A 10,638-nucleotide genomic window follows, 5' to 3' on the forward strand; every position below is an offset into this window, starting at 1 on the left:
TGCTGGGGCGGAATGTATATCACAAATTTAGGAACATTAATAACAATACAAAAGATTTTTATAAGACTAATGACCAAAGCTAATTTTAGGGAACATTCTTATCCCTTATTTGTAAGCATGAACATATTACCCCTTCGTTATATGTACATTTATAAAGTATTAAAATTGTTTTATATGAGAAGTGGTAATGCCCTGAAAAATGTAAATAAAGCAGAAATGAGATTAAGAAATGCAAATAATTTTTGTGTACCAAAGCCTCAAAAAACACATTTTACAAATTTTTTTTCTTTTATAGCTCCGAGGACATATAATTTATTGCCAGAATTAGTCAAAAATAGTAGGAACATAAATATATTTTCTAACAAAATTAGAGTATGGTTGATAGGTCAAAATGATATTGAGTATATGTTTAAGATAATAAATTAGTGTATGGTTAGTCTTATCTGCTAAGTCATAAAACTATTTAAATAGACACGGTAGAGCATTATAAAAAAAATATTTATGATATAATATTTAATGTTACATGTATAAAGCCTTACATTTTAATATTGTAAGTCATGCATAAATCCTTTTTATTTAATACAGCACAATAGTTATAATAAATTTAAATTTTGAAACATACCTAATAGTAAATTATTTGCTACATAAGCTACAATAACTCATTTTCATAATTTCATTCTTGCTCGTTTCCGCAATTTTTATTTTTTTACCCTTTTTGTATATAGTATCCCCAACACAGGCACAGCCTTATGGGGTACCTAAATTTCCCTTATTGTATAAATTTATTGGCCTAATTATTAGTTAAAAAAAAAAGAAAGAAAAACCTAAAGGGATGTAATCTGCTTTTTATATTTTATTACTCTAAGTACATAAATTAGAAATAAAATAAGTAGAAAACATTTTTTTTTTATTTGTTATTTACTGCTATTGTAAATACGTTATGTAATAGTATTATTTATTATTAAGCACTGGCAATAATATTTGTTTGTAATATCCAGTTTGTCATTTTGGGGAAATAAATGATTTATTATTATTATAGTGTTACTTTTACTGTAATAATTACAATATTAGTACGTAGAACGGAAAAGTTATTGTTTTATGTTAACAAAAACAGGCATGTTTTAAAGAGGAAACACTGTTGAAATATCCATTTAAATAAGGATAACGGAGAAGATAACAAGAAACCGGCTATCACAACAAAGCGACAGAAATTCATCTCAGAAAGTGAATAAACATAAACCCGTCTAACGTCTGTTCGCAAGCATATAACATTCTCTATGTAAAGACATTGAGTTTGTCTTGTATATTGTAGTCGTTTCACAAAATGATAGTTATGTCTCGAGTGTATATGACTTTAGACAAGATATATGAGCTCTAATATTACTTATAACAGAAAGTGTTCGTCTAAATTGAAAATGGTTTGGTATTTTAGTATACTTTAATTTCCGTTGACTTTGTATTCAAGTACTTGTATATATGTACAGTACTATAACAAGTATGTATGAACGTTATTAGGCCTAAATTTCGTAGCTAATGGAAACAAAAATACAATTTTCAAAATGTTAGTTTTAACTGGAATATACTTTATGAATTGACTAATTATTTAGGCTCCATATTAAACCAAAAGTAAAAATATTTGTACGTATAGCACAAAATGTCACGGTTACATAAACAATAATGCTATATATTACAAGATGAGAGTAGCACCAGATTACGTGTCGCGTAACAGAATTCACTGAAGTTTATACCTCATTTCCTTCAGAAAGCCAAAAAAAAAAAAATAAAAAAAATAAAAAAAAAAAAAATAAAAAAACAGAAAAACAATCTTTACAGTCCCTTCGTAGATAGCAATAATTGTACCACCCAACGGAAAGACAAGTTTCAATGACGTTCAGTCACATCGTATGAATCGACATGCGCATCATTTAACTCATACTGGTTTATGTCACAATAAAGTTTTATGGAAAGTTTGAAGTCTGCAGATGAAATACTTCTCAAGATATCAAGATAACTATATAAAATGTTAAAATGCTAAGTTATTGTTTTCACTTTGTTTACTCTACGATTTTCTCGTTGCCATCATAGTTACCCATAAGGCTAATGTATTTTCGATAGCGCAGTCAAATCTCATGGAGTAACAAGCACCATCTTTGAACTCAATGTTGTGTATTTAGAAAAGAAGCTTAATGCTAAATTACAAGGGTATAGGTCAGTTACTTCTAGAAATATCATCCAGACAGACAGACACAAATGAATTTTCTTTCAACCCTGGAGTGATTAACTTCGCTCAGCCAACAAGTAACATCCTGTGGGTTACACGTAGTCAGGAGAGGACAGGAAGTGTTTGTGTGTAGCTGCACGGCCAAGTAAGGAAGTCGCCAGCTAAGTTTATCGAGTTCAAGCGAAAGTTTTTACTGTCAAATGAGAAATTTGATTTCCATCAAAATCTCCTGATACAAAATAACAAACCGAGAGACACAGAAGTATTTGTGTAAAAATACGCAGCCAAACAACGAAGTCGCCACCCAAGTTTCAAGAATTCAAGCCAAAGTATTCACCGTTAAACAAGTTTCCTCATCTACACTAAAAACTCCAGTGAGGTAAAAAAGTAGATTTGACAATTTCGTTTAGTATACTTTTAACAACTTTAAGTGAATGAATTTAGTGTATAACACGCCCAAATTTGCATCTAGCGTGGTAACATTTTACCTTAGAATTTAACTGTTTATACGGAAATATTGAAAGGCAAACCAAAAGTTTAAAATGAACCAATTACATTAAACTGGATGTGCACTGGGATTAGTTTAGTTTTCTACGATTAAAGAACTATGGTAGTAGTACGTAAGAAAGATCATCACTCTTGTATAACAATATAAACCCTAATTAGTTTGATGTAATTTTTTAGTAAAACGTCCTTAGCGTTTATGAGTAAAAATAATATCACGTTACAGTATATTAGTAGATAATAATATTGAGCTATTGGCCTTATTTCGAGGACAAAATGAAATAAATGGAGAAACCTTGTGTAATCTCTATAATTAGATCTATGGAATCAAACAGAAAATTGTAACGGGACAGACAAAAAAACTTCACAAAGTTACTTTGTGAAGTACCATAGTTATATCTACTGAGAATGAACAGTAAACTTATAATAGTTTATCGTGAAAGCCTATATTTCAAATGAGAAATATTGAGGAGGTATATTGTTAAATCAATATCATTCGAAAAAAAACTGTTCCAAACGAATAAAAGTTCTGTCGAGAATGAATAAAATTTTGTTAAAACAGTAAGAATGTAAAATCTATAAAATTGAAACAAAATCAGGTGAAAATCCTTATTCTACAAAACTAATCTTAACACATTCATTCTCTGTAATTGTTTTTTTACAGCAATAATTAAATGTAAATCATCTATTTGGTGTTTTTATTAATTTCTTTAAATTTTGTATCGTTAAAAAAATTAAAAATCTACTAGGTCAATTCACTTATTTGGTAAATTCAAATGTTGTTTAGTAATTGGCAACAAAAGTTTAAATTCTGCTTTCCTTTATTTTTTATTTAAACCCTAAGGCAATTTTAAATTTGGATAAATCTTTTCTATTACCAAACTTCCATAATTTGTTTCTACTTAAATCGCATCAGTTTTCTTATCAGTTTTTGCAATATGTTATTAAATTTTTAAATAAATTTATATCAGCAACTCCAAAACTTTACTCCATTTTCAAAATATTTTATTTTAATATCGATAATATCAAAATTGTCATATTCTTGTATATTTATTATTAAGTTTTCAATTTTATTATTAAATTCACTTCTTAATCTATTTAAATAAAAAGATTTTATAAATTTTGATTTGTTTGGATTCTTGTAGATTGAGTAATAGTTTGTTTATAATTTCTCTATCATTCTTGTATTTTGATAGTTAATGTAATATAAATACACATAAATTACCGACAGTTAACGTTATGATTTTGAATTTGAGGTTCATTAAAATATAAATCTTGGTGTCTTAAATATTTTAATAATTTCGTCAAAGGTTGTCTCCAGTCATTCAATATAAATGAAAGTTGTAAGCAATTTTGTATTTTTTGAAATTAAAAACGCAATGAGTTCCAAAATGTGAATCTAAATTCACAATTCCATATTCCAAATTTATAACTTGTAGGTAATTTATCTAGCATGAAAATCCCTCTAAAATTATTGATATTCTTACAAATATTTCCTAATTATCTAAATGTTTAGGTTTCATTTCAAAATGTTATAATCTTTGATATTATATAATTTAAAGTTGTTATTTCTTTGAAACATCCAATTCTTTAACGGTGGAATGAGTTTTCGTTATTCATCCTCATGGTTACACTTCATAAATTTGAATCTAAATGCACAATTCCTCATTAACATTTTATAACTTTTAGGCAATGTATCCCACATAAAAATTCCTCTAAAATGTTTAATATTTTTACAAATATCTTCTTACTCTCTAAATAATCATGTTTCATTTCAAAATGTTATAATCTTTGATATTATATAATTTAAAGCTTTTTAATTGAAATCTCCCGTTTTTAATGATGCAATGAGTTTTCAGTTAATCACCCTCATAGTGACTGCCATTGGATATTTCCATACTGAATATCCTCTCACTCCGGAAGTCGTGCAGAAAACTTACAGGTTTAAATACAGCAATTGAGAAATATTTTCAGCTTCTTGTCATAGTAAACAAACCCCCTCTGGACTGCGACAACGGTTTTACTGAATAGTAAATATAAAGCTTAGTGTCCACCAGATTTTCACATTGTCCTCTGAGACTTAAATTAAGCTGATGAGATAAAGCTCATGTTGTTTTTGTATTTCACCTCATACACAGAATATATTGCGTGATAAATCGTATTGTTAACAATAATACGGTTGAATACCCTAAAGCGTTATTATATAAATAATCATGATTTATCATTGTATCTAAAATGAAACGGCTCTGAAAACGAACCCAAAAGTTCGTGAAGCTGTATTAATACAGAACCTTGTGCATTAGATGGATTAAATGGGTTTTGTTGTAAGCTTGTGAAAGTGGGAACATTCCTGGTATACACAACTACATACATAATTGTCTCCTTTTGTTGAAATTCAGACTAGTTATAGTTATTTAAATAATAAAAAAGCAATACAGGAAAGAGAACGGCGCTGTTAGAGGATTATTTGGTAATCTTCTCTCTGCATATTGCCAATTCCGACCGTTATACGCTCGCCCCTCATTATACCAGCTAGTGATGGAACTGTAGTCTTATAGTCCGTGACTTCTCTATTTAGTGTTTTGTTCAGTGCGACGTATCTTAATCACTTATAAATAAATGATTTCTGAATTTCTCCTTCTACAAGTAGCTATTTCTATCAAAATACGGAAAGACTTTATTCAGTTAAAAAAAATTACAGGTAACGATAGATTGTGTTGTTATTAAAGAGGCAGAGAGAGTCAAGATTAAAATTGATCGAGTGCATTCAATTTGGATGTGTAAAAATATCTACGACACAAAAGCTTGGAATTATTTAGGGACAATTATTAATATTAACATACGTTATAGAATATTCTTTTCTTCATTCATCAAGACAGTAGTTGAAACACGCGCTATCTGACATATAATACTAGAATGTGAAAAACTACTCTGAGGACTTAGAGGAAATTATTGGCTCACTGTCTACTTATCAAATTGAAATTACGAGCGGCAATATAGAGAACACTGGTGTGATATTTGGTATGCTAATTGAAATTATGGTATAATGTTGATGACTTTGCTAACAATACATGCAAAGTATACCCTTAGTAGGATTTCGGGCGTTTAAAATAACTATATGTTGCAAAATGTTGCAACACAACGTTTAGAGGATCAGCAAAAAAGAAAGAATATAAAAAAAGAAAGAGAAAGGAAGTTTGTCCCACATAAACGGCATTTCTTCCTCAATTCGCCTAACCAGGCTGTTAGAAGTCCATAACAAACTCTACATCTCCAATACACACATACTAAATGATGTATGTGTGTATTAAGAGATAGTGACGTCTTTAATACGCAGTTTATCGTAAGAAAACATACACGGGCCAATATCTAAATATTCAATCAAACCTGTGAAGGAATGAGTCGTATACTCTTTGTTTTGACTAAACAAATATCTTGTGCTCAGAGTGTAAAAATTCAGGAGTAATAAAATGAATTCAAATAAAAATGTACGTACATGTCAGTCCCTTATGTGCTGGATTATCGGAGAACATTAGAAGAGTAAGTAGAAAATGTTCTCTGACAGCTCTTAGAACGTAAAACAGTTTTAGACGAAGTCTCGTAAAAACTAAACAACAAAGAATAAAACATCGGGTTTTATTTTATAACAATTTCTTGTAACATAGAACACAGGCGAGACAAAGTGGCCCACTTAATGTGAGAATTAAAGAACAAAGGAAGGGATACGAAGAAAGGACTAATGGAAAAGTCTACAATCGCTCAACATTGTTTATATGAAACATGATATGGAAAGAAGCCAATATAATACATCGCGAGGAGAATTTATTTAAACCAAACTTATTGAGCAGACCGACCGCTAAGTCAACCTTCAACTAAAGTTAGGCCACTTTGGGTACCAATACTAAAAAAAGAAACTAACTAGAAAACCTAAAATTGCTTTTGATAATTAAAGAAATCTCAAGCAAAACGTTTCGTACACTAGGCAGTTGTCTTTACCCTTCCATTTCCCGACCATCCCCTTCCTGTTCCATTGTTTCAGATGACACGCCGCGAGGCCGCAGAGAGTGCCGCCATTCATTTTCTTGTTAGTGTCCCACTTTCGCCTGTGCTGGTGTGATGTATTATAGTGATCTTGAATTCTCGTACTCGTGACTTGTATCTTGTGCAGTGACATTCGAGTTCATTTTTTTCTGTTTGACTCTTCGGATATCTCTAAGTTATTTTCTTTCTCTTCTTTTATAATTTATTTTTCTTTATTTTTCCTCCTGATGAAGAGAATACTTTTAAATCCTCGAAACGTTGTATTATACTTGGGAAATGTCCAAAAATCGTATTATCCTTTCATACCTTCCCTCGTCAATAACACACTTGAAAAAAAAACTATTAATTAACTATTAATATTGTACATACGCCAATATAATATGTGGTGACATAACCACCCACGCCAAGAGAACTCCTGGGTTCAATATTCAACAAAAGTACGTCCAAATCTCTTGTGGAGTTTTGTAAGATTTTTTATTGATGGATTTTTATGTATTATGTAAAGTACGAATACAAATACTATAAATAACTACACGGAAGGACAGTTATTCAAAAATATTCAGCATACAGTGGCAATAAATGTATTGTTTTTAACACCTTTACTAAAGCCCACATGCATGACGAACGTAGTAACGTTAATTGAGTAATCAAAGAAATGACAATTCTTTATGTGTACATTTCCATTTGTCAAATCTTCTTCAACATATATCGTTATTTTAAATTAATGTAATTGATTTTTGAACATAATTGAATTATTTAGACAATGCCGCATCAATTAAAAACGTTCAATCTTGTTTTACACGCTTTGATAATTAATGAAACCTTTAAAAAGGAGCTTATTCTTTGTCGTGGTTGCTGATCCGAAATAATTTTAATGTATTATGGTTCTAATTAAGTACACAAAAGTCTCTCTCCTACAGGAATTCTGGGGTAGGTACAGTTCTTGTTATTAAGCACGTTCTTCCCTTGCCACCCCATAATGACATACCACCCTTAGAAACTTTGGAAAGCTCCGTATCTCACTTGACATCAACATACGAGTTGAATAATTATTATTCTGTAAACTAATACAATGAATTTACAGTCATAACTTCATACAATTTTGGAATGTTATAAATTATGAAGACATTAAAGTTTTTAGTAGACATTTTCTGATATAGTTAAAACATAATTATGAAGTATAAATACTAATTGAAAACAGCAATTAAAGCAATTTATAGAAAGCAACGTGTATGTTATTTGAAGTGTTACTTTATCAATCTATAAAAATAAATTGAAGTAAAACAGTTAAGCAGAGTAAACGCAGCAAAGCAATATTAATTTTGTCTATTCAAACACGTTCGGTTAATTAAGTACGTTTTAGACGAGGTATTAATTATAAACGCAGTGCAAAATTGTATAACAGTGTAAAATGTAGTGGTTAATGAATTAATAAATGAAATTTGGCCTACAATATAGGACTAAAGAGCATTGGTTGTATTTGAGTACATCAGAGGATTTACATTAATTTAATCTACGGCTGAGTGTAGTGAATGCTATGTTGCATATTTAATACCATTTGTGTGGTCACATTACCATTATCCAGTTTACCGCTATTACATTAAATGGTATAAAAATATAAATTAATATATATTTTTTATTCATCCAAATAGAATGCGTGGTTGATATTTATGATAAATATTTCATTTGTGTATTGAGAGTATGGTGCACATTAGTGTGAAAATTCATCGCCGTATGACATTCGGACGTTTAAAATAAAAGTATAGTTATTCCACCTCATTTCAAACCCTTTTGTTTATGGCAAATCTGTTATTTGTACGTTGAGTGCATTATACAGATAAGTGTAAAACTCCATCGGTAGAGAATACTGGGACCTTAAATAACAAAAAAAAAAAAAAATAGTTCTTCTAGAGTTTACGACCTCATTAAAACCTCCTATGAGTTGTTGATCTTTATGAAAGTGCTTTAGTTTTTGTATTGCAGTCAAAGATATACGAATACCAAAATTTCAGCTTTTTGTGATTTGAGGAAGTTGGAGGGTTAGTGATGAGTAAATGAGGGTTTTGCGTTTTGTATGTATGTTGAATTTTATATGACAAAACTATCCATTCATATAGCTTTAAGTAAAAAAGAAAGAAACTATAAAATTATACTCCTCATTGTACCAGAGTAAAATGTTTTAGTTAAAACTGTTTCATGTACTACACGATTAAACACAAAATGCTTTTAAGCATGGTATGAGATAATTCATTTATACTATGATTACTATGACCTCCATTTTGGTGCAATTGTATATAATGTGTAGAAATATCATAAAGTACTTTAGTGGTGTTTTATCAAATATATATATATATATATATATATATATATATATATATATATATATGTATATATATATTATATATATATTATATATGAGTAGATATGAATATGCCGGTTCTAGACCACTTTTGGGACAGACAGAAAATCAAGGGAAAATACTGTTTAAAGGACAATAAACGAATCTGTAAATCAAACAGTAAGGGGTTCCTAGACCACTTTTGGGACAGACAGAAAATCAAGGGAAAATACTGTTTAAAGGACAATAAACGAATCTGTAAATCAAACAGTAAGGGGTTCCTAGACCACTTTTGGGACAGACAGAAAATCAATGTAAAATACTGTCCATTGAACAATAAACAAATCTAAGAAATCTAACAGGAAAGCACGAATGTTAAATAACCGAATCTTTAGCTGTTTTTACTGTTCAATGTTTGCTTCTACATTTATAAGCTGTTTTAATAAAAAAATCAAAAAATCTTAATAAAAAATCTTTATTCTACAAAGTTAATTGTAACACAGTCTTTATCTTTAATAGTCTTCTTTCCAGTAACAACCAAGTGTAATTTTTCATTTTTGTTCAATTCTTTAATCTTTTTTTCATCCAAAACAGTCAAAAATCTGTTCGGCAAGTGTACTTTACAATCTTCCAACTCGGCAATTATTGTAAACCCGAATTTATCTTTCATTTTCTCCAAATTCATGATTTTGTACTTCTTTTTTTCTTCTAATTCATTCAACTTCTTATACTCTTTAAACTTGCATTCACCAATATCATTTAACTCTTTCAAGAACTCCATTTAAATAGAAAAAATTTAAAGACGGAAAAAATGAAATTTGCTAACAATCACTCGAGAAGTCGGGGAGAATGTGAGTAAAACCGCATTCTTTTCACGAGGTTCTTCGTTTAATTTCTCCAAAATGTACTATAAAATCATCGAGGATTTCTGGTTCAAAATCATAAACAAATTCAACATCCAGATAATGAAAAAATACAGGTAATATCTTTTCATAATAAACGTGTGTATCGATACCTACAAACCTAATGTATTCTTTGAAAAGGAAAATAATTTTGTCAACGGTTCCAAGAGATAAGTAAAAATTTTTATTCTGTTTTCTAAATTCTGTAACAAATTTTGTTTGTTTTTCACCTCCGTATTGTAATTTTGTAAGCAGATTATTCAAATGTGTTAGTTTATTTCGAAATTTCCTAGGTTTAGGTCTTTCGTACAAAATTAAATTACAATCTCTACAAACTAAATATTTTTTATCAATAATTTCTCCTCTATTATAACACTTGTAACAGTTGGCATTATACTCTTCCATTTAAACAAAAAGATTTTTTTATAAATGGAGATTATGGAATTAACTCTGCCGAGATATAAATTTTTCAGCGCAAATGTTTGTGTTTACATTTCTACAACAGAGATAAATAGAAATAATTTCATTCTATTGTACAACTATTTAGGATATTTTTGTCTATGATTACAAAGATTATTCCGGAAGAAATCGAGATTTTTCATCAACGAAAGAGTATATTTTTGAAGTTTTAG

This window comes from Homalodisca vitripennis, chromosome 3 (genome assembly GCF_021130785.1).
Source record: "Homalodisca vitripennis isolate AUS2020 chromosome 3, UT_GWSS_2.1, whole genome shotgun sequence".
Classification (NCBI taxonomy): Eukaryota; Metazoa; Arthropoda; class Insecta; order Hemiptera; family Cicadellidae; genus Homalodisca; species Homalodisca vitripennis.